Here is a 24673-nt window from a genome sequence, read left to right as displayed (position 1 = left end):
AAGCGGTGTATGCGGTCGATGATAGTCTCCATCGGGGAGAGATCAGGCAGGAGAGTGGAGATCAGCTTCCTGGCGTAGGAATTCAGGTCCACCGGCAAGACCGATTCCGGAATGCCGCGGATTTTGACGTTATTGCGTCTCGAGCGGTCCTCGAGGTCCGCCATCTTGGCGCGCACCCACTGTTGTTCGTCCCTAGTATGGTCATGAGCATCTACGAGATCATTGACTGTAACTGTCATGGCGCCCATCTGTTTTTCAACATGGCTTAGTTTAGACCCCATATGCATCATTTCTGATCTGAATGCAGAAAACATTGAGGAGATGTCATTATGCAGTGAGCTGTGAAGGGAGATCAGCATCTCCTTTAACATTGTGTCCACGACTGGCTGGTTAGTGGTGTGGAAAGCTGCAATGGGGGATGATGCAGGGGCTTGCGTGAGGAGAATGTCCAGAGCAGGCCTTACCTCTGAGGCCTTGTCCTCCGTGTCCAGGCGCATCCGCGCTTTCGCTGGGCTGTTCTGGGAGGAAGAGGGATCCGATCCGTGAGAGGGGTTTAGCCCGGTGACATGAGGCAGGATGGATGGGATTTCAGCATCCGACGGAGCTGTGCAGGGCCTGTCACCTCGCGGTGAGCGGTCGCGGGCGCCATCTTGGATGTATCCGCCCGGGGCCTGAGAGAAGAAGTCTGTCAGTTTTCGCGGCACCCGGTATTCTTTTCGTTTCCGGGAGGACCCGGACTGGTTCCCCAGCGTGTGAGGGTCAGGTTGGTGCATTTTGGCTGCGTGGGTCAGCGATGTTAGGTCTGGTATCTCCGGTCAGTGCGGGAGCTGAGGATTCAGGCTTCCATTCAGCTCGGCGGTTAGCCACGCCCCCTTGATTTATTGGGTTTTGACTTACATCATAATATCTGATTTATGCACATAGCTGCATTCCTGTTTTATTTACTTGATATTATCCCGTGAGGGCTAGTTACCAGGAATAGGCATTATATTTGCAATCCTTTACTTTCTGCAGAAACCGAATATATGTCACTTTAGGTCTATCACACTGTACACACAGCCCATTGAGTGGCATACATTGAGCCTATTATGGTATATAACACAGAGGGCATTGTATTCCACTATTATCCTATGAGCTGCGGACCATAGTGATTGGAGGTACTTGAGGAGCCACACCAGAGCATACTGCACACCCAGCGATCTATCTGGGGGATATGTTATTGTCCCTAATCTAGCTCCTTTTATAGTGTCCATACAGGCAGCGCCATTATCCCTATTATCCAATTTACTATCCACCTCTGCCCCTTAGGGGACAGTTTTCAGGGAGGCAGCAGCCTTATACCTCAGATATCCTAGCGCAGGTTTCACACATTTCTCCTAATTCCCAGTGCAGCTACCAACCACTGGGAAAAATGGATAGCAGGATACAAAAAACACACAAAGGCAGCGCTCGACGGGAATAGCATTAAAACTTTTATAGTCTTCAAGTAGGTAACCAAATAAATATTGCACTGGAGATAAAATCGATGTAGCTACATAAACTGTAAAAATGGTGCGAGTAATACCAAACTGTACCAAAAGCAGTCATAAAAACATGTATCTAAGTATGATACTGGTATAAAAATGTGTACAACGATACCACTGCTGAATCCAGATGAGGAGAGGTTAACATCAGTCCGTCGGCATGTAGATGTCCCATGAAGGGAACTATCACAACTCCCAGTGGATGGTTGTAGAATCCCAGGTTAATAGAGGGAAGTGATAGAGGGAAGTGTAACAGCCCTTGCGTGTGGCAGATAGTAAGGTCCCGCCGGCATGCAGATATGAAGGCACAGCAAAGGAGCCCTTCAGATGGACACGGAAAGACCCGCCAGTGTCCGTGACATTACTGGATCTCCGACGAAACTCCCTGAAGGCCCAGAAGCCGTCGGAGAGGTGAGTACCAATCAAACGAATTTTGATCGATCAAAAAAATTAAAGATTAATCGATTAATTAAAAGTTAATTTGCACAGCCCTACTTAAAATATATCCACATGCAAAAACAAACTTGCAATTTACCATTCCTTAGTTTTTCTTTTTTAGAAATTAGAAATTTTTTCGCAATTATAGAAAATATATGTTGATCATGCCAGAAATGGAGGGCTAGATTCACATACCTTTAGGCGGGCGTAGCGTATCTCCTATACGCTACGCCGCCGTAACTTTGAGAGGCGAGTATGGTATTCTCAAATATTTTGCGGCCGAAGTTACGGCGGCGTAGCATATTAGGGCTGACGTAAGCCCGCCTAATTCAAATGTTGAAGCTGTGGGCGTGTTTTATGTATATTAAGTGTGACCCCACGTAAATGACGTTTCGATCCATGGACGTATCCCAGTGCGCATGCTCCAAATCACGTCGGCAAATCGTCAATGCTTTTGACGTGAACGTAACTTACAGCCAGCCCCATTCACGGACAAGTTACGCAAACGACGTAAAACTTGAAAAATTTGACGCGGTTCCGACGTCCATACTTAACATTGGCTGCGCCATCTTTTTGGTGGTTTATCTTTACGCCTGAAAACCCCTTACGTAAACGGCGTATCTTTACTGCGACGGCCGGGCGTACGTTCGTGAATAGGCGTATCTAGCTGATTTACATATTCTAGGCGTAAATCAGCGTACACGCCCCTAGCAGCCAGCGTAAATATGCAGTTAAGATACGACGGCGTAGGAGACTTACGCCGGTCGTATCTTAGCAATATTTAAGCGTATCTCAGTTTGAGAATACGCTTAAATATACGACGGCGGGGATTCAGACTTACGACGGCGTATCTACTGATACGCCCGTCGTAAGTCTACCTGAATCTGGCCCGGAGTGTCTAAATTTCTGTGAACCAAAAATAAAGAAAACACATTAGGTTTCTTCCATAAACTGAACAAAAGTAGGAACGTTTAGAGTCCAGCGAGTATGAGAATCATGGCTTTCTTTATAGATACAGTGGAGAAGTGAGCGTAACCCTGAAGGAATATAATTTGTGTTAATTGCAGAATCACCAGGTGAAAATATAAAAAAATGTCCTAAAGAAAAAAACGAATGGAGCCACCAGTTCAATGGACTAATACACTGCAATAAATATAGATTTATTTTGGTGGTATTTACTCACCACTGGCTTTTTTAGTTTTTGCTAAATACATAAAAAAAATACAGATATTTTTTTTTTACACGTTTTTCTTTGTTTCTGTGATAAAATTAGGAAAATAAATAATCTCTCCTCATAAATTTATGCCAACATTTATTCTGCTACAGTTTTTGGTGAATATAACCTAAATCAGTGTATATTGTTTTGTCTGTAGGAAAGTTATAGAGTCCATAAACTAAGGTATATATCTGAAAATCGATTCTGATGTACTGACGGCTCATCTAATTCCTTGAGGCCTGAAAACAGGACAGTACAAATATATCCCAAATTACCCTTTTCTGGAATTTTTTAAACTCTAACGTATTTAGTAAGAGGCACGGCGAGTGTTTTGAAGTTGTAAATTTTTTGGAAAATTAACCACTTAAGGACCGCCGCACGACTATATACGTCAACAGAATGGCACGGCTGGGCACATGGATGTATATATACGTCACCCTTTAAGAGCCCAGCCGTGGGTCGGGAGCACGCCACCACCGGCGCGCTTGCGACCCGGACCGAAGCTCTGTGACCGCGTGACTGGTGTCCTGCAATCGGGTCACAGGAGCTGAAGAACGGAGTGAGGTGAGTGTAAACAAACCTTCCCTGTTCTTCTCTGTGGCAATGTCAGTGATCGTCTGTTCCCTGATATAGGGAACGACAAACACTGACATCACACGTCCAGCCCCACCCCCCTACAGTTAGAAACACACATGAGGTCACACTTAGCCCCTACAGCGCCCCCTAGTGGTTAACCCATTCACTGCCAGTGTCATTTTCACAGTAATCAGTGCATTTTTATAGCACTTTTCGCTGTGAAAATGACAATGGCCCCAAAAATGTGTCATAAGTGTCCGATGTGTCCACCATAATAAGAACAAAAGATGATCAGGACAGCCGCACTCCTATTAAACTGAGGGAAAAAATTATATATTTTTTGGGGATATTTATTATAGCAAAAAGTAAAAAATATTAAATTTTTCTCAAAATTGTCACTCTATTTTTGTTTATAGCGCAAAAAATAAAAAACCGCAGAGGTGATCAAATACCACCAAAAGAAAGCTCTATTTGTGGGAAAAAAAGGACGCCAATTTTGTTAGGGAGCCATGTCTCATGACCGCGCAATTGTCAGTTAAAGCGACGCAGTGCCGAATCGCAAAAAGGTGCAAGGTCCTTAACCTGCATATTGATCCGGGTCTTAACTGGTTAAGAAATGAAAAAAAAAATGTTTTCACAATTTATTTATTTTTACATGCTGTCACTACTGCAGTACAGAATCATCATATAACTGATGTGGCTGTGATCAGGGACACTGACTGGTTGTGACAGTATGTTAAAAAAAAAAATTAAATCCTTATTTTCAATTTTTTTTTCTTTTATATTACATTTTTTTCATGATTTTTATTAACACACTAAGACCAAAGCAATACAATCTTACCATATAAACACTGGACGATCACTGGGGAAGCGAGTTTATACTAGTAAATTTCACTGGTATAAGCAACCATTTTTACTGAGTGAAACCGATTTCTTTCATCTGGTACAGATGGGCTGTGATTGACTCTGTCTGTACCATGTGATCAGTGTGACCAATCACAGCTAGCAACTCAATTTTATATGGATGGCCATCCATGGTTTACAATTGTCATGTGATGTGCTGTTTTTGCTTACAGCAATCACATGGTACCAGCAGCGGCACAGTACACAGATTGCACCACAGACCACCACCCACCCGGAATGACGAAAGTCCCGCCAGTCCATGGTTTTGCAATAGGCTGGACAGGAAGTAGTTAAAGAACTTATTTCAGTAGAAGTTAAATGGCCCTAGGTATTTTGACCTAGGCTCCTAACCACTGCTGTGAGCCTATTGATTCAGTAATCATTTTGTCAATATGTTACTGAAGTAATGCAAATTTGACATTTTCGGAACAGACAATGATTTTTTGTTTACCAATGCTTTTATTAAAGTAGAAATACATATACAAAAAAAAAACATAGAAATCTTACATGTTGTATGAAAACAAGAGCACCTTTGGCCAGAATCCAACTCTCTGTCCAACAAACACATAAAGAAAAATAAAAAACATATGGCTTTCGCAAACAATAGAATTGTGACATCAAGAGATTGCATCATATTTATAGTTGCATAGTTTAGTAAATCCACAGAAATAAATTACTGGAACATATATCATCGTGGCAGAATTGTACTTTATAAAAATACGTAAATAACAAGAAACCCGTAAGCCCCATACACACCATCAGATTATCTGCAGATTTTTGTCTTCAGATTTACCAAAACCATGTAGTACAAGGGCCTGCCTGATTGCATAGAAATTGAAACTCTTAAGGTTTGACCTCATATTATATGGTTTTGGTAAATCTGAAGACAAAAATCTGCAGATAAACTGATGGTGTGTATGGGGCTTTAAAGATCTATGTAATGGTTATTTTGATTTACGGTCAAATATATGCATGATGTCCATAACAGTATGGTGTATACTCTCCATCAGTTTTATAGCTCCCATGTGGTGAAGCACCTGAGACCAGGGCATTGAGGGAGATCGCCAGTTAAGGGCAATAGCCCAATGGATGGTGCTAAATAGTGTGTGTGCCAATATTTGGTGAGGGGCGGAATCTCTGGGAGTCCAGCAAAAAGAAAAATACATCTGGTACATTCAAATTATTTGTGTGCCAGTAATCTGAAACACAGGTAATTACCTGCTGTCAAAGTGCCTCTTTGAAGAGCTCTACAGCTACAAGTATGAAGGTGAGTGCCCTTATTTTGGCATCCCTGGGAGAATGTATCAGGTACTAAGGGGTAGAATTTGTGTAAGTTAGTTGGGTTATAGTACCACTGAGTATGAAGTTTGACTACGGTGTCTTTTATATAAATAGAGTGTGCATTTATGCATGTTGGAAACCATATCAAACCAGTCTCTTGCAGAAAACTCCTGGACCGTTTCCTCTTCCCAGCTCATTGCTGATAACTTGGTTGGGGTACCTTGCTCGTTAAGGAATTTATATAAGACTGAGATAGTACCCTGTCTCAAAAATTCTCACCAAACAAGCTTTTGAATGGAAATCTTGCATCCACCTCACCCAATATATGAAGGGTTGAAAAAGTGTCTGACCTGCAAATATTTATAAACATCAAAATGAGGGAGAGCATAATGATGTCGGAGATAAGAAAACAAGCAAAAGGACCTTGCAGCTAGGTAATATTTCCAAAGGCATGGAAAACCAAGGCCTCCATCTCATTGGGGTCTTCTTTACATTAACAAGCGCCCCAGACAAAGCTTTCCTATTGTGCCAAACCAGACAAGGATTCTTTTGGTAATGTTGTCTTAGAAAAATTCATGTCATGTAACAAAAAAAAGAATGAACAAAACATATATAAGAATGGTAAAAAAATAAATATCTCTCTGTTGATCTATCTATTCATCTATCTAGTGTATATGTATACAGTACACAGTATGTATATACAGTGCATTGAAAAAGTATTTGTACCCCTTGAAATGTTACAACCAAAAGTGTAAATGTATTTTCTTGGGATTTAATGTGCTAGCTAGACCAACACAAAGTGGCACATAATTATGAAGTGGAAGGAAAATTATAAATGGTTTTCCAAATATTTTACAAATAAATATGTGAAAAGTGATGCGTGCATTTGTATTCAGCCCCCCTGAGTCAAAAATTTGTAGAACCATCTTTTGCTGCAATTACAACTGTAAGTCTTTTTCTGGATGTCTCTTCCAGCTTTGCACATCTAGAGAGTGACATTTTTGCCCGTTCTTTGCAAAATAGCTCAAGACCTGTCAGATTGGATGGAGAGCGTCTGTGAACAGCAATTTTCAAGGTTTGCCACATATTCCCAATAGGATTTAGGTCTGGTCCTTGACTGGGCCATTCCAACACATGAATATGCTTTGATCTAAACCATTCTATTGTAGCTCTGGCTGTATGTTTAGGGTTTTTGTCCTCTTGAAAGAAAAAAGGGGGGGACCACCCGAAGGTGTTTGGGACTTTAAATGAGAATACCTCTGTGATGTATCTCCATCCTTGTGTCTTGGACTTTATATGAGATTACATCCATACTATATCTCCATCCCGTATGCGGAAAATTGCAACGAAGGGAATTTGGGACTTTAAATGAAACAGTGGGCTAAATGGGGACAAAGTAATGAAACAAGCCATAGATGAAATGTTCATGTATTGAGAAAATAGAATATTTAGTAAAAACAAATAACTTGTACAAAAGTACAGAACATACATTTCATACATAATACAATAATTGATATAAAAATACATTAAATAAATAACAGTCCGTGACAACATATATAGCCACATAGAGGTTGGGCAAAACCACGCAATAGGTGAAGTATAAAATGTAAATAGATCATAGAAGTACTGGTTGATCAGAATGGGTCCCATAAACGCGTATAGCTACATCTTTGTAAGCCCGACGCGGCGTTTCGTGTATATGAAAAACACTCATCAGGGGCGGATGTAGTGGGATATCTGGAATACAGATTTGATTAGTGATCAAGGTATTAAAATTGGATCCACCAAAAAAGAGGTAGTAAGTCAATTCTGGTTACTTACATAGTATGTCAAAGTGGTAATGTAAATACAGTTAAGACCAAACATATGTCCCGGGACAGAGGTGGCAGACCAGCAGGCAAACAGCAGAGCGCATAAAGCATCCCCCCCAGACAGCACAGCGACCATGGGTAAAGTAAAATTATAGTGTATCCTCATAGTACAGGTAGGTATCTGTAATGAATGAATGAATAGGTCCATCAAACAGTGACCCACATAGTAAGGGGATAAGGGCATAACAAATACATTAAAATTAACAAAGGATACCTGGAATGCGAGTAGGATGGCCACAGCTAGTGACAGCTGTAAGGCCTGCATAGAAAATGGCCACTGGCTGAAGAGCTGGGAAGGTGCTTAAATACGTCCAGCAAATGCACCAGACTGCCCCCAACGTCACGTCAGCTGACCAGTGTGGGGGCGGGGCCCTCAATCAGACAGCACAATTGCCTGTACTGAAGAGATGCTACACACACCCACTTGATCAGCTGTGATGGATACTAGCCATACAACAGGGCGACGCCCAATAAGGACATCACTCGGATGGCACGTAACGCCGATGCACTGACGGTAACCACCCATACCCCCAAGGGGGGGAAAGGGAAGCACAGTGAGTGCATCGCAATCCCGGGATGCAGACAAAAAAGGTGAAAGGTGAACCTCCGCCCCAATCTCAAGTTTTTTGCAGACTCTGACAGGTTATATTCTAAGATTGCTCTGTATTTGGCTCCATCCATCTTCCCATCAACTCTGACCAGCTTCCCTGTCCCTGCTGTAGAAAAGCATCCCCACAACATGATGATGCTACCACCATGTTTCACTATGGGGATGGTGTGTTCAGGGTGATGTGCAGTGTTAGTTTTCCACCACACATAGAGTTTTGCTTTTAGGCCAAAAAGTAAAATGTTGTCTCATCTGACCAGAGCACCTTCTTCCACATATTGGAAGATGGGATTTCTGCAAATGGGATTTCTTATGGCTTTCTTTCAACAGCGCTTTCTTCTTGCCACTCTTCCATAAAGGCCAGATATGTGGAGTGCACAACTAATAGTTGTCCTGTGGACAGATTCTCCCACCTGAGCTGTGGATCTCTGCAGCTCCTCCAGAGTTACCATGGGCCTCTTGGCTGCTTCTCTGGCTGCTCTTCTTGCCTGACCTGTAAGTTTAGGGGGACGACCATGTCTTGGTAGGTTTGCAGTTGTGCCATACTCTTTCCATTTTCGGATGATGGATTGAACAGTGCTGATCAAAGCTTGGGATATATCTTTTTAAGAACCTAACCCTGCTTTAAACTTCTTCTCAGATTTATCCCTGACCAGTCTGGTGTGTTCCTTGGCCTTCATGATGCTGTTTGTTCACTAAGGTTCTTTAACAAACCTCTGAGGCAGGGGTGTCAAACTCAATTTCATCGTGGGCCACATCAGCATTATGATTGCCCTCAAAAGGGCCAGTTGTATCTGTAAGATTAGATGTCCAGCGCATCCCCTCCCCTTACATTAGATGTCAAGAGCCACAACACCATCAGAAGTTGAGTTCCCTACTCTCCCAGTGCACCCCCCTTTCCTTATGCTGCTGCTGGAAAGAAGCTGGATGCATTGCTTAAAAGCAGAAAGTAAGGGTCTGCAGAGGGACCAGAGGAGGGCTGGAGGTGCGAGGGCCACATGAAATGACCTGGAGGGCCGGATTCGGCCCACGGGCCTTGTATTTGACACCTATGCTCTGAGGGCTTTACAGAACAGCTGTATTTATACTGAGAGGAAATTACACACAGGTGGACTTTATTCACTAATTAAGTGACTTCTGAAGGCAATTGGTTCCACTAGATTTTAGTTAGGAATATCAGCTAAATACCAAGGCATGCCACACTTTTCACATATTTATTTGTAAAACAAAAATTGGAAAATCATTCATAATTTTTCTTCCACTTCACAATTATGTGTCACTTTGTGTAGGTCTATCACAAAAAAATAAATAAAATACAATAACATTTTTGGTTGTAACATGACACAATGTGGAAAATTTCAAGAGGTACGAATACATTTTTAAGCCACCATGTGTATCTATATATACACACACATTATATATATATATATATATATATATATATATATATATATATATATATATATATATACACGGTATATATATATATATATATATATATATACATACAGTATATCATCAAACAAATAAAAACTAAAAAGCTAATTAGGCTGAATTAAGGCATACCTCGATCACCAAAAGCCTGCCCTGAGAAAATTTGGGGGCTGTAGTTGCTGGCTTTTTTTTGGGATGTGCTTGTCACTTGGCTGTCTACTTTTGGAGTCAAGGGTATAGTAAAAGCATTCTGTGAATGTGTGTCAAAAGGTGTCAGAATTTATTTTCTGTATACTTGTTCTGGGTCAGTGATTCATAAAGCATTGAGCCAACAGCAGCAACAGCATGATGACCAGGGAACTAACTTTCTCAAAAGATGAGCAATGGCAGCCTACATCATTCTCACAGAACAGTGTTACTTTAAATACAAATCCTAATTTGAAAAAAAAAATGCATTAGAAATATAAGCAGCTGATTCTATAGAATATACATAGAACATGTAGTTTATGCAAAGTCTCTTCTTGATCAAATTATTTTAAACACATGTCTTTAATAGGCTGCAGATTTGACCCATACAGACTTCCACGATTGTTCTATTCATTATACCCAGGAGAGGAGTGTGATTCAGAGAGAAAAGTGAAATATATTTTTCATTAGCTTGCAATGAAAACCCTATGAGTGTCAGACAATCCTAGAGGAGTTTAAAGGAACTCACAATACAGTGTACTAGCCTGCATCTTCTCTACCATTTAACGTTCAACAGTAAATCAAACAACCTTTGAAAGCACAGAATATGATCATGCAGCAATCTGGCAGCATGGGGAAACTCCAGCACCAGGATTTATATAATACATGCAGATCTAGCAAAGTTTAACGTTACCAATACACAGAGCAAAATATTCCAAAACAGCGGACATCACAGGATTTTGCTACATCTGGATGCAATGCTTACAAGTCTATTGTTTTCCTGGTTCAAATGACTGTGAATAGCTCACACCAGAAACTGTACATCAAACACATTTAATTACTGCGGTTAAAGTGCAATAAAAATTATAGTTCGGCGATTAGCTCTGATATTTATTTTTAAATCTATCACATAGTAACGACTATTATAAATTTAGCACATATATCTGCTGGTAGTTAGGACTACCCCTTTAAATAGACCATATTTAGACCATGTAGATGCCGGTCTTGTACCATCTGCTCTGAATTTATGGCTTTTTTTAAAGTAAAGACTTTGGAAATTCATAGCACGTTTGTGCTTTGGGTAGAGACAAGGCCAAATTCCAAGTAATAACGAGAAAAAAACTTACCAAAATGAATTAATTTCCTATTTAAATCCTGCTTAAAATTTTTTTACAGTTTGACAAATAAAAAAACTTTAAACCATATTGGCAACGGGATCTACAAAGGCCTAGATTACAATTCTTATTAAACCAATATGTCAAGTTAAATCCCCACCTAAAATGGAAAACTGGTGTGAATAGGTTTTGATCTATAGCACTTCCATTGATCTTAGATATCCCACCCTCAGGATATCCCTAACAGCCGTTTCATGGTTTCTCAGCCAAGTTTCCATGTCATCAGCAGAAAGTATAAGTATAGGGAATGGTTAAAAAACAAATGTTGCCTCCTTAGTCACAATGGTCACCAGTACAAATAGAGAGTGTGAATCTTCACAGCAGGGATGCTGTGTAAAATTAAAAAATGCCGAAATTGCAATCAAACCCTATTGAAGTCTATGGGTGGAGGCCAATTTGTTTAATCTATTTTGGTCATTTTTCAAGTCTAAAAAGTAAAGTATTGTGAAATAAGGGCATACAAGCTGGACATCGGCCATGGGGGACATGTAAATTAGATTTTTAATGATATCGCAAAAGCAGGGTTATTATTTCCCTTTAAGGCCCCGTACACACGAGGAGACATGTCCGATGAAAACCGTTTTCATCGGACATGTCTCCTGGGAGCTTTTGGTCTGATGTGTGTACACACCATCAGACCAAAATCCCCGCGGACAGAGAACGCGGTGACGTAGACGACACCGACGTTCACAAACATGGAAGTGCAATGCTTCCACACATGTGTCGAATCAATTTGACACATGCGCAGGATTTCGGGACGCTGGTTACACGTCATAACCAGCGAACATGTCCGATTAGGTGTACTAACCATCGGACATGTCCGACGGACATGTTTCCAGCGGACAAGTTTCTTAGCTTGCTAAAAAACTTTTGTCCGCTGGAAACCTGTCCGCTAGGCCGTAGACACGGTCGGACATGTCCGAGGAAACTGGTCCGCGGACCAGTTTCAGCGGACATGTTCGACCGTGTGTACGCGGCCTTAATGCTACTTCGAGGGTGACATGCGAAAAACTAGAATTTTTGAAATTACATGCATAAGAGATGCCTTTCAGATGAATGTGGTGTTATAGAACAGTGCGGTTCTCACAGACAGCTATAGCAAACCTGTATGCTGGCATCACATATTTTGTATATATTTTTTAACTTTACTTTTATTAATGCTTGGCTTAAACACCCTAATATGATTCTTTACAACTTGAAAAGGGCTCTTTAGATAGTTTTGGCTGCAACACCTGGTTTATGTATTCAGCAGTAATATATCTGATTTTAACAATGGGAGTAGGAGCCACAACAGATCAAAAAGCAATAAGAAAATGTTACTCTTAAAAAAATAATGCTAAAGACCCCATCTTCATACAAATCGGCCAGTAGCACAACAGTTAAAGGCATTTTATACACAGATATTTAAAGTCTTAAAAGTACTAAAGTAGAAAATCCCTGGTGCTTTCCTGCACCCAGAGAGCCGTAGGTGGCAGCTAACCATACAAGTGCATCGCCATTGACCCGTGCATGCATGTAAAACATATTTCCTGTGCAAAACTTCTGATCACACATGGGTTGTCTGCTCTTCCATAAATATTAACATTAGAAAAAAGATATCACTGGGGCAGTCTGAAATTACAGTGGGTGGGTTTCAGCTACTGCAAGAGGAGTTATATCGTGTGCATGCTCTGTGTCCTAGAGGTTATGCTATCATGTGTGTTGAGAAAGAACAGGTGGTTTTGAGAGCAGTAATTTGTTTATATAGTTGATGAGAGCTTAAGGGGGCTATCATTCAGCTATGAGTACCGTTGGGATCGGTCATGCGTGCTGGGTCCATTGTTTTTTTTTGATGAGTTGGAAGGCGGTGGGCATCATGACTGCCGATGAATTTACAGTGAGGGACATTTTTGGGGATTCTAATATATATATTTTTTTCATAGAAGATTTGTCTTCTAAGTCGATGTTTTGGTGTCTTTTGTTCCTAGGTTGCAATGCACCAACACACGCAATGTGCATTACCAAAATGTGTGTAGTGCACATTTGTGTGGGTTTAATTTGTGAGTATGGAGAAGGAGGAGGTGTTTTTTTTTTTTTTTACATTATTGTCACCAGGGGAAATACAAGGGGTCTAAATAGACCCCCAATGTTTTACTTTTAAGTTATTAAAGGGACCAAGGATGCAAAGTCAATCTCCTTCTCTTGTGCTTCCTGGCACTTACTACTGATCACAGAAGTACTCATTGCTGAGTCTGCCTATTTTTCTTTATAAGCAGAAGAAGGGGTAGTAAACATATGATTTATGTTTACTATCCCTTCAGGTAAGAATGAATACCAGTGTGCTTAGTACTAAGCACTGCAGTATTCATTCAGTCAAGTAAAGGGATCGGTAAACATGAGAACATATTTACCGATTTTTTTTTTTACATTTCAGCTGCTGATCACAGCTTATTAATGGTAAGAAGAGTCTAGGGGACACTTCTGTTATAAGTTCATGATCGCTGATGCTTATAGCAAAAGGGAATGCATCCAGAGCTGCCAGTGGGCTAGCTGAAAGCAGTTCTATTCTGCATAAGGCTTACATCCATGGCAGAAATGTAAATAAAAACTATTAACAGTGTTGTATTGTCATTTTGGTTTGTTTTATCAGCCTTAGAAAGACTCTGAAACTCTGTGCAGCTTTTGTGTGATGATTAACAGCAACCAGTTGTTTTCAACTTTTAGAGTAGCATATGCCGTCTTGAAGAACAGCACATATACTTCAAATATTTCTCATGGTTTTGGTGTTTTTTCAAAAAGCGCAACAGAACTCTTGCATGCACAGTATGGGTTGGGTCAAGGATACCGGAGGACCCTGATGCTGATAAAGAGGGCATGCATATATAATATTTGCTGGGTGTGTGAAATCAAGGGACATTTAGTCCACATGCAAGAGGCCACCTGTTGTTATTAGGTGGGCATACATGTGCAAAGACAGAGGGGAGGTTGGGCGTGGGGAATCATGGGACCTGAAGCAAAGAAACAAGATATCCTCTGACCCTAGAGTGAGAGCTCCTGGTCCAGAAGTTCAGGGAAGGGCTTCAGGGCTTAATTTCAAGCTGAACTTTGAGAAAAAAGTAGTCAAAAAGTTCTCTATTACTACGAGAGTGAATTCATCAGACCATGGTGGCTCAAGACTGTTGGGCATTGCTGGACAGTTAGCTGGATTCAGTTGTCTGTAACAAATAACAATATTGTTTTAAGCATTCCCTCTCCCTTGTTAATGCAGGTTGCAAGTCTATACTTTCTTATTTGCAAGCCTATTTTGCATAAGTTAGCTACAGTATATGTGAGAACCATTCCATGCTTCAAATAATATCTGTAGGTTTAAAGGTGTACAAAAAAGGAGGGATCTAAAGCGCTAGCCAATAGTGAAACGTGAAGGGTAAAATAATATTAAGGTGAATGTACAAACAAACTGCTGCTCAAACCTAATATGTTACTAACAACAAAGCAAATGGTATGAATAAAAAAGTGATGAGCGCAATTATATACTAAGGTGATAAGACTCAGTATTAGGGCTCTTTCACACGGAGCGGACCGTTTCTGGGTCCGCTCCGTGTGTCCGCCAAAGCTCAGCGGGGATCCCCGCTCAGCTGTCGGCGGATAGGGCGGTCCCCGCACACAGTGCAGGGACCGCCCTGTCTCTGCTCCGCTGTCCCATATGGGGTACCGGATGCAGACGGACCGTCTGTCCTTCTGCATCCGGTCCGTTCCGCCGAACGGAAGAAAAATAGTGTTTCTTCCGTTCGGAAAAGCGGATCCCGACTGACGCGGACGCTAGCGGATGCTCCATCCGCTAATGGACGCGCTCCCATAGGGATTCATTACAAGTCCGTTAACGGACTTGTAATGAGCGGACGAACGGTCCGCTAGTGTGAAAGGACCCTTACCGAGAACAGGTGCAAACAAATAGGTGCAAAACAAATATGACAAATCAAAACAGTCAATACAAATACCCCTGAAGGGTCAAAGTGGATAAGGAACCAAAGAAATAAACTGTGAAGCTGCTGTTACACAACTCAGAAATGTCCATATAAGTGAATAAATATAGTCATTAAGGGCCTGATCCACAACGAGCGGGCTTAACTTAAATACTCGGATTTAAGTTACACCGCCGCAAAATCTCTACCTAAGTGCCCGATCCACAAAGCACTTACCTAGAAATTTTGAGCGGTGTAACTTAAATCCGTCCGGCGCAAGGCGTTTCTAATTTAATGGGGCGAGTCCCATTTAAATTAGGCGCGCTCCCGCGCCGGACGTACTGCGCATGCTCTCGACGTCATTTTCCTGACGTGCTTTGCGCGGTTTTACGTTGCGCCGGGTTTTGAGAATCGCGACGGGCGTAAAAAAAAAAAACGAGTTGCGGCGGAAAAAAAAAAAAAAAAATGACAGCGACGCGGGATAGAAGGGTCTACTTTTACAAGGTGTAAACAGTTTAGGCCTTGTAAAAGCAGCCCTAATTTTGCGATGGCAAACGAAAAACGAAGCGTAAAAGCTTTGTGGATCTCCGTAAGTGCTAATTTGCATACCCGACGCTGGATTTCGACGAGAAATGCCCCCAGCGGCGGCTGTGGTACTGCATCCTAAGATCCGACAGAGTCCCTTACACATGTCGGATCTTCTGCCTATCTATGTGAAACTGATTCTGTGGATCAGTTCCATAGATAGAAACAGGGATACGACGGCGTATCAGTAGATACGCCGGCGTATCCCTTTTGTGGATCAAACCCTAAATTGCTAGCATAAAACGAAATAGCAAAGCACAGTGGTGATAACTTGACAAAAGTCTTCCCAGGACGTTGGGCTCACAGAGTGCTTACCTCCCTGATTCTGAAGCCCGGCTTTGTGGACCATAGTGGAAAAATCCAGCAGTCTTCAGTACTCGATCTGCAAACATATTCAAGGCATTTTTCCCGTATCAGGGAGGTAAGCGCTCTGTGAGCCCAACGTCCTGGGAAGACTTTTGTCAAGTTATCACCACTGTGCTTTGCTATTTTGTTTTATGCTAGTAATTTAATGACTATATTTATTCACTTATATGGACATTTCTGAGTTGTGTAACAGCAGCTTCACAGTTTGTTTCTTTGGTTCCTTATCCACTTTGACCCTTCAGGGGTATTTGTATTGACTGTTTTGATTTGTCATATTTGTTTTGCACCTATAGGTTTAAAGGTGTGTTCCATTAAAGTTTTTGTCCCTACAACTATCTCTTATTACCAGGGTTGATCAGTTGCAAAATAAAAATTCTCTTATTTGGTGTAAAATTTGTGCAATGCTTGTGATATGTTAACATGCAAAGGGTAATTTATTTGAAAAAGTAATAAAAAGTGGCACTAAAAATGCAAACAGGTGTCAGTAGTCCAATTTGGTTGAAAAAATATGTACCAAATGCGGTGTCAGACCCAGGCCAACTTCATCAACTTGTGACAAATGGCTGGTCAAACTCACACGACACTGTCACTGATACGCGAAGATCCACACTCTTTCACTTTATTGTTATTATTATACAGGATTTGTATTGCATCAACAGTGAGAATGAGTGAGCATTACTGGGTTTAGCTAACCACAAAAATAAAGTTTTAACCCCAAGCTGCCACCAGATAGGTTTCATAGGCTGCCAGACTCATCTACCTTACCAACCGCTCAGTGTTCATCACCCCTCTCTGCCAATCCCTCCACTGGCTTCTGATTGCCTAATGAATTCAAATCAGAATACTATCAACAACATACAAAACATTTCACAACTCTCCCCCAAGCTACATTTTCTATCTTATTTTAAAATATAACCAACACTGTCCTCCAGTGTTGCCAACCTACCAGATTGAAATTTACTGGCACGACACCCGAAATGTACTGGCGCAGCCACGTTTTTACTGGCATTTCACAAAAGTTACTAAATTACATTTTTAGGTGCAAATTTCCGTATTTAGGCTACACACAAGTACACTAGGCAAATAGCAATGTGATTTAAGGTAGATATTAAGGTAAAAAAACATATTTTTGTTATTTTCGATATAATAAGGGAAAAATTATGTAGTCACATCACCCCCTGCCTCCACCCCCTCTGCCACCAACACCCCCTGCCTTCACCCTCTTCTGCGGTGCCACAATCTCCCCCTGCCTCCAATCACCCCCTGCCACTAACACCCCCTGCCTCCAATCTCCCCCTGCCTCCAATTTCCCCCTGCCTCCATTGTCCCCTGCCTCCATCCCCCTCTGCGGTGCCACTGCAGCCACCATCACCCCCTACCTCCAATCTCCATGCGCAGTTCCAAGCCGAACCGATCTCGGCTATTTTTACTGGCACATTCCCGCAACCACTGACATTTACGAATGGGGGAAAAAAGTGCCGGTTTTTACAAACTGTCCGTAAAAATACGGACGGTTGGCAACACTGCTGTCCTCTCCCCTCTTCCCAAGACCTCCTGCTCTCTTGCTCTCTTGTCTTCTCATCCCTTGCTCATCTCCAGGACTCCTCCAGAACCTCTCCCATCCTCTGAAATTCTCTACCTCAGTCTGTCCACCTGTCTCCTACTTTGTCCACCTTTACTCGGTCCCTGAAAGCTGATCTCTTTGGGGAAGATTATTATTATTTTATTGTAACTGTACTGTCTACCTTTATTTTGTAAAGTGCTGAGCAAACCTTTGGCATTGTATAAATCCTGAATAATAATAATAATAATAACTCATCCAAAAGTGAAAGTTAGACCCTCTGTCGGGTTTTTGCTGCTCTTTCTGTCCTCATTCCAAGCTTTTTCCTTGCTTTCTGTTCTAGTGATCGATGTCACCTGGACAGAAAAAGAGGGAAAATCTCCCAATGGTGGCAGCAATAACTTCCCAATATAGGTTTTCACTGTTCCTTGTGCAATCCAAAGCTAATTTCCTCATCTTAAGTATTTCAGTGCCCAAGCTAAAAGGATAACTGCACTACACTCAATAAATTAATGCTAAGTAATAGAGAATACCCAGGGTTTTGTCAAAGGCAATAAACTTCAGCTAACCCATTCTCAATGTATGTCTTTGTCTTTAATTTATAACATATATTTGTATTCAAAGCTGAACTCCTAGTAAATATACTGCATAAAGCCCATTATAATACAAAATGTATAAATCAAGAGAAATATGGAAATAAAATGCTAATATCAGTATCAGAAATCCCCCTTATTTTAGCTTCCCATAATCCCCTGCATAACAACACTCTTAAATTAAGAGGTAGCCAGCACAGGGAGCCAGCGTTTTCAAGAAATTATAGCAAAGGGATAACCTCATCAGTGTACTGCAGCTCTATATTTGTGCAAATAGCAGACTGTGGGTCTGGAGGTAAGTGACACTGAAAAAGTGTAGGACACCCACCTGGTTATAGCATGACAAAGATGTGCCAAAAGCTAAATACCTTTTGCCACTATTTCAAGCTCTTTATATTCGTATTCCTTCAGCCTACTTCAGGCAAGTAAAAGCCCTTTTTACCAAGTTTACTTGGACCAACAAATGGCCCAGGATCTGCAGGCTTCTTCTGACTTTTTCCAAACTGCACGGGGGTATCACAGTCCCGGACTTTCAGAACTACTGCCAAGCTGCACACTTGGCGTGGGCAATTGACTGGTGCAGACATGGTGATCAAAAGCTCTGGACTCAAATAGAACAACAGCTTACCGTCATTCCTCTTCTTAGGGCCCCTTGGTGCTTTCAGGCTTTGTTCTCGCTTCTTAAAATGCACCCTACTATAGGCCCTACCCTTTGTGTCTGCAACCTCGCTTGCCACAACCCAGCCATTTCCTCCAACAACTTTCTTCGCTACCCCGTCTTGGGCTATACTAGTTTCGACTCGGGCCTTGTCAGGGATGCGTTCCATAGGTTGCCTGAGGAAGGATGCTTTCAAGTTTCTCACTTTCTTGATTCAGATGTGTGGCCTTCGATTTCAGCTATGATGCAACCTGGTTGCATTGCCTTGGATTGGAAGGCATTACAACTCCATCACATTTTATGCACACTAGGACCCCCTGCAAGGTACAGACGACTGCTGACACCATTTGCGTCTTACTGACTACATAGCGGGACACTTCCTCTCACTCTTTCCAAAATGTATTTCCTACTGATCTCTCTGCCTGAAGACTTCAGGTTGCCTAGTCTCATGGAACGGGAAGCAGACCTCAGGAAAACATTCACTCCTGACCAAGATCGTCACATCATTCAGTTTGTCCTGTGGTGGTTAAAGACAGACATAGAGAGAGAGAGAGAGAGAGACAGACAGTGTCATTTATTTTGAGTTAGATAGAGCAGGCAGGCAAGTCAGTTAGCTTCAGTTACAGTGTGTAGAGGATATATATGCATCCCAGGTGTTGTATATATATTTATACACTGTATTCAGTTTAGCTAGATCCGTTCCTGTTATTCTCTTCATAATATACCGACAGGAAGGCAGGTGATTGTGCTAGCTGCAGTATTTTCACTTATTTTCACTTCACTGTGTCATTTGCACAGTGTGCACCTAAAGCTTACCTGAATACAATTGCTGGTGTTCCCATACACATATAGGCAGGGACCTGCAGTATGTTGATTTAGTGTCCTTTGCACAGGACCAGACATTACAATAAAGCCGCAAGCAGTTTTAAATGACCTTTCTAACTATAAAAATGTCATTTTGTGCAGGGACAGTTCTAAACATGGGAAACACATGCCACTTCACAGGCATACTATAGACACCCAGCAGGTACGATATTTAAAGGAATATTTCATTTTTTTTCACTTTAAGCATCAATAAAATCACTGCTCCCGAAAAAAACGGACGTTTTAAAAACTTTTTTTGCATTGATAGATGTCCCCTGGGGCGGGACCCGGGTCCCCAGACCCATTTTAGGACAATAACTTGCATATTAGCCTTTAAAATGAGCACTTTTGATTTCGAACGTTCGAGTCCCATAGACTTTAGTGGGGTTCTAAAGTTTGCCCAAACTTTCGGTCCGTTCGCAGGTTCTGGTGTGAACCAAACTGGGGTGTGTTCGGCTCATCCCTAACCCTCACCCTCTGTCTATTCCCATGTGACTCATTAAAGTAAAGGACATCAACAAACTGGAAGACTTAGTGCTCTCTGTGCAAAACAATAGAGAACGCTATAGGGGGAGTTCCAGCACCTATTTTCTGAGAAAAAAAGCCCTGTATATATATATATATATATATATATATATATATATATATCTCAAACACAGTATAATTAGTAAGACATTCTGTTTTACATAACCCAAAGGTGGCTAGTCTACAGAATATTCCACAAGGACAGGACAAGCACACCAGGCAACTATGAGGGCGTACATAACACAAAAACTAGTGTAATCGAAGAGTATATAGGAAAAAACGTGGACACAATATCAACAAAGTTAACAAGGTATAAACTGCATTGGGGGGAAGGGAAAGGGAATAAAAAAACCTCATTAACTCTGTGGACATTGTGTCCACGTTTTTTCCTATATACTCTTTGATTACACAAGTTATTATGTTATGTAAGCCCCATAGTTGCCTGGTTTTCTTGTCCTGTCCTTGTGGATACGCTGTAGACTAGCCACCTTTGGGTTATGTGAAATGGAATGCCTTACTAATTATTAGACATGTGCACACTGAAATATTTTGTTTCGGAATTTCGTTTTTGGACGAAAAATACATTTATTTAGTTACTCCCGAAATCCGTTTTCATTTAACAAAAAGACGCCATTGAAGCAATAGAATGGGCTTTAAAACCGAAAACGAATTTAAAGAATATACAGATAGAATTCATATTGGACATATTAGAACTAGTAATGGGAAGCAACTATTTTCCACATGCCAAACACTTCTATAAACAAAATAAGGGTGTAGCCAGGGGTTTACAATTTTACAATTCATAATTTTATAAAATATCTGTCATGCTTATTTTTTGCATATCTAATATTTCACAAGCACATATAACCATAACATGGGTCAGATATTGTTAGAGGATTGGGCTGGTAGTCATAGTTTTAGTTTTGCACCTGACCCACAATAGTATACATTTGCCATTGGAGAGTGGATAATCCATAGCTGCATGTTACAACAAATGGATAATATATGCAAACTTTCTACTAGATTTGCTTGTTCAACTCAAGATACCCCATTTATTTGTATATATATATATATATATATATATATATATATATATATATATATATATATATATATATATATATATATATATATATATATTTTACAAAACAAGCAAAATATTGGTAAACCAATACATTACAGTTCATCTCCCACAGGAAAGAAAACAAATATAATATAGTGTTATCAGACGCTAAGGCAGCTTTGTTCCTACATGCTTATCAGTGTAATTAATGACTATTAAAGGGTTTGTAAAGGAATTTTTTTTTTATCTTAATAGCTTCCTTTACCTTAATGCAGTGCTGTTTTCATGTCCTCGTTGTTCGTTTTTTCTCTCAAGTTGCTGTAATTCTCCTCTTATCGCCACACTTCCTGGTTGTCTGTTTCCTGATGCCCACAGTGCTGGGAGCTTTCTCTGTGGTCACTAACTTCAAGGAGGTGTGATTACGGTGTGTCTAGTTTCTAGTTTCGTTTTCCAAACCATCACTGCTCTGTGGCTCTGTACGCTCTGTAAGGCAGAGAGGCAGGAAACAACATGCAAAAACGAAACTAGAAACTACAGGTACATTATATGATTGATTTTTATCTATATTTAATCGTTTAAAAAGGAATCAGTTAACTATTATGTCTCTATACCCTGTAAACAGTCATTTCAGCAAAAAAAATGTTTTATTTACAACTCCTTTAAGCCAAAAGACCTAATCCCTACAGTGTCATGGTGTCCAGATGCTTATGCCTTCACTATGTACACCAGGCCAGGCAATGCAGTTTGGTAAGCTGATGATATGATGTCCTTATTGCAGACAAAATATTTTATTATTTCTAGGAAAATATTCCACTGTAGAATAAAACTATCCCAATTTTTTTTAAGGGAACTTAGGCTTGAAAGTCAGCTAATAGATTTAAATCTTCTTAAGTATTCTGGAATGATATTTTAACATTTCCATAAACAACGTTCGAGGTTTGCAATAATGAAACGTAATCTTCATAAATCAGCAGTGATGTTAGATTAATAAACAAGAAAAGCATGTTAAAACAGCACCACATTCTTGAAAAAATAAAAAAAAGAGATACTCCTAAGTAGGCTCCAGGGCTTCTTATGGGTATTTCGACTCTCTCAGTGTATATGCAAGGAGTCTAGGAGGTCAAGAGAAAATAAGCATAAGTCACATCAAGACTTAAAAAATAAACAGCAACATCTGGCAAACCACTTCCTTTCTGATTCATAGGGAAAGTGCATTTCTGTGATTTGGTGTGAAATGTTTCTCTTGGCATTGAGCTTCTACATCCAATTGGAATTTGGATCTTTTTTTTTTTTAATTGACGCACAACTTCTGTACACTAAGTGCCTCTCAGTTTAAGGGTGTTTTTTTTTTTTATGTCACACGGCAGAACATAAAATTTGTATCAAGAGAGCAATGTGTAACACTGTCAATGTGCTCTTCTTAACACTATTTGGAATGTGTTTTTTGTGTGTGTCTACAAAAGGCCATGTAGTGAGCCATAAACCAATTAATGGGATTCCTTAAAGATTAACATGCAAAACATCAAAAAAAAAAGATGGATTTTCTTTTGATCTCCAGACATGAAGAGGGGAAAATTACATGGTAATTACAGAGGATAAAACCCAAATAGCATTTTATCCCAATAACTTCAACACTGATTTTGATGTTAATGTTTCAGAGAGTAAAAAAAATATACAGTACCTTTTTTTTAAACATTACAACATGAAAGATGAAACAAACTACCTTAATTAGAATAAAAGTACTGAGATGTGACATGAAAGCAAGGGCTCAGTTTATATATTTTGTATTGCCAACAGATACATTGGGTAATATCCCTCCTGTCTTAAATTACAAGGATATGTTAGCATTTACCAAAGAGCTACCTCAACGAAAAAGGCCTTGTTCCCATCAAACGTACTCATATGCGTTTTACTGCATTTTCCAGCATGTTCAAAATACATGGACATGAGAAAATCCATCCATCATGTTATCTGGAAATAAACCATGTTATATACTGGATTCTAGACTACTGCGTTTATAAAGCCCCCAGAGCACCAACATAAATAAAGACATTCCTAATTATTAGCAGTTCATTGCACGAACATTAACAGGCTCAAATGTTGATGAAAAGACAGATAGATATACAGTACATAGTTGAAGTCCCCAGTAAAATTGGGGTCTTACAACCTTGCTGACTCTCAGACAATCAATGGCAGAGCTTTACACTGTTGCACCAGTAAAGCACCAGTTCTAAAAGATAGTTTTGAGATAAAATGAAAAAACATATTTGCAGGGCATAGATGCTATTTAGATAAAATGTAGAGATATGGGGCCAGATCCACAAAAACCTGACGTAACTTAAAAAATCCAATTTAAGTTACACTGCCTTAAAGTTTCTACCTAAGTGCCTGATCCACAAAGCACTTATCTAGAAATTTCAGGCTGTGTAACTAAAATTCCGCCGGCGCAAGGCGTTCCTATTCAAATGGGGCGAGTCCCATTTAAATGAGGCGCGCTCCCGCGCCGGCCGTACTGCGCATGCGCGAAGTTACGTTACGCCGAGTTTTGAGGATCGCGACGGCTTAAAGTTGCGTCGGGGAAAAAAAAAATGACAGCGGCATGCATTCCTGAGGGAGAACTCCATGCCAATTTTCAAAGAAAAAACCGGCATGGGTTCCCCCCCCAGGAGCATACCAGGCCCTTAGGTCTGGCATGGGTTGTAAGGAGACCCCCCACGCCGAAAAATTGACGTAGGGGGTCCCCCTACAATCCATACCAGACCCGTATCCAAAGCACGCTACCCGGCCGGCCAGGAAGGGAGTGGGGACGAGCGAGCGCCCCCCCCCTCCTGAGCCGTGCCAGGCCGCGTGCCCTCAACATGGGGGGTTGGGTGCTCTGGGGCAGGGGGGCGCACTGCGGGCCCCCCCACCCCAGAGCACCCTGTCCCCATGTTGATGAGGACAGGACCTCTTCCCGACAACCCTTGCCATTGGTTGTCGGGGTCTGCGGGCGGAGGCTTATCGGAATCTGGGAGTCCCCTTTAATAAGGGGGCCCCCAGATACCGGCCCCCCACCCTAAGTGAATGGATATGGGGTACATCGTACCCCTATCCATTCACCTGGAGGCAAAAAGTAAAAGTTAATAAACACACAACACAAGGCTTTTTAAAATATTTTATTATTCTGCTCCGGACGCCCCCCCTGTCTTCGTTATTAGCTCAATTACCAGGGGGGGCTTCTTCTTCCGCTCTCCGGGGGTCTTCTCCGCTCTCCGGGGGGGGTTTCTTCTCCGCTCTCCGGGGGGGGCTTCTCCGGACTCCGGGGGGC

This window comes from Rana temporaria, chromosome 1 (genome assembly GCF_905171775.1).
Source record: "Rana temporaria chromosome 1, aRanTem1.1, whole genome shotgun sequence".
NCBI classification, from domain to species: Eukaryota; Metazoa; Chordata; class Amphibia; order Anura; family Ranidae; genus Rana; species Rana temporaria.
Note: the sequence above shows the minus strand (reverse complement) of the source record.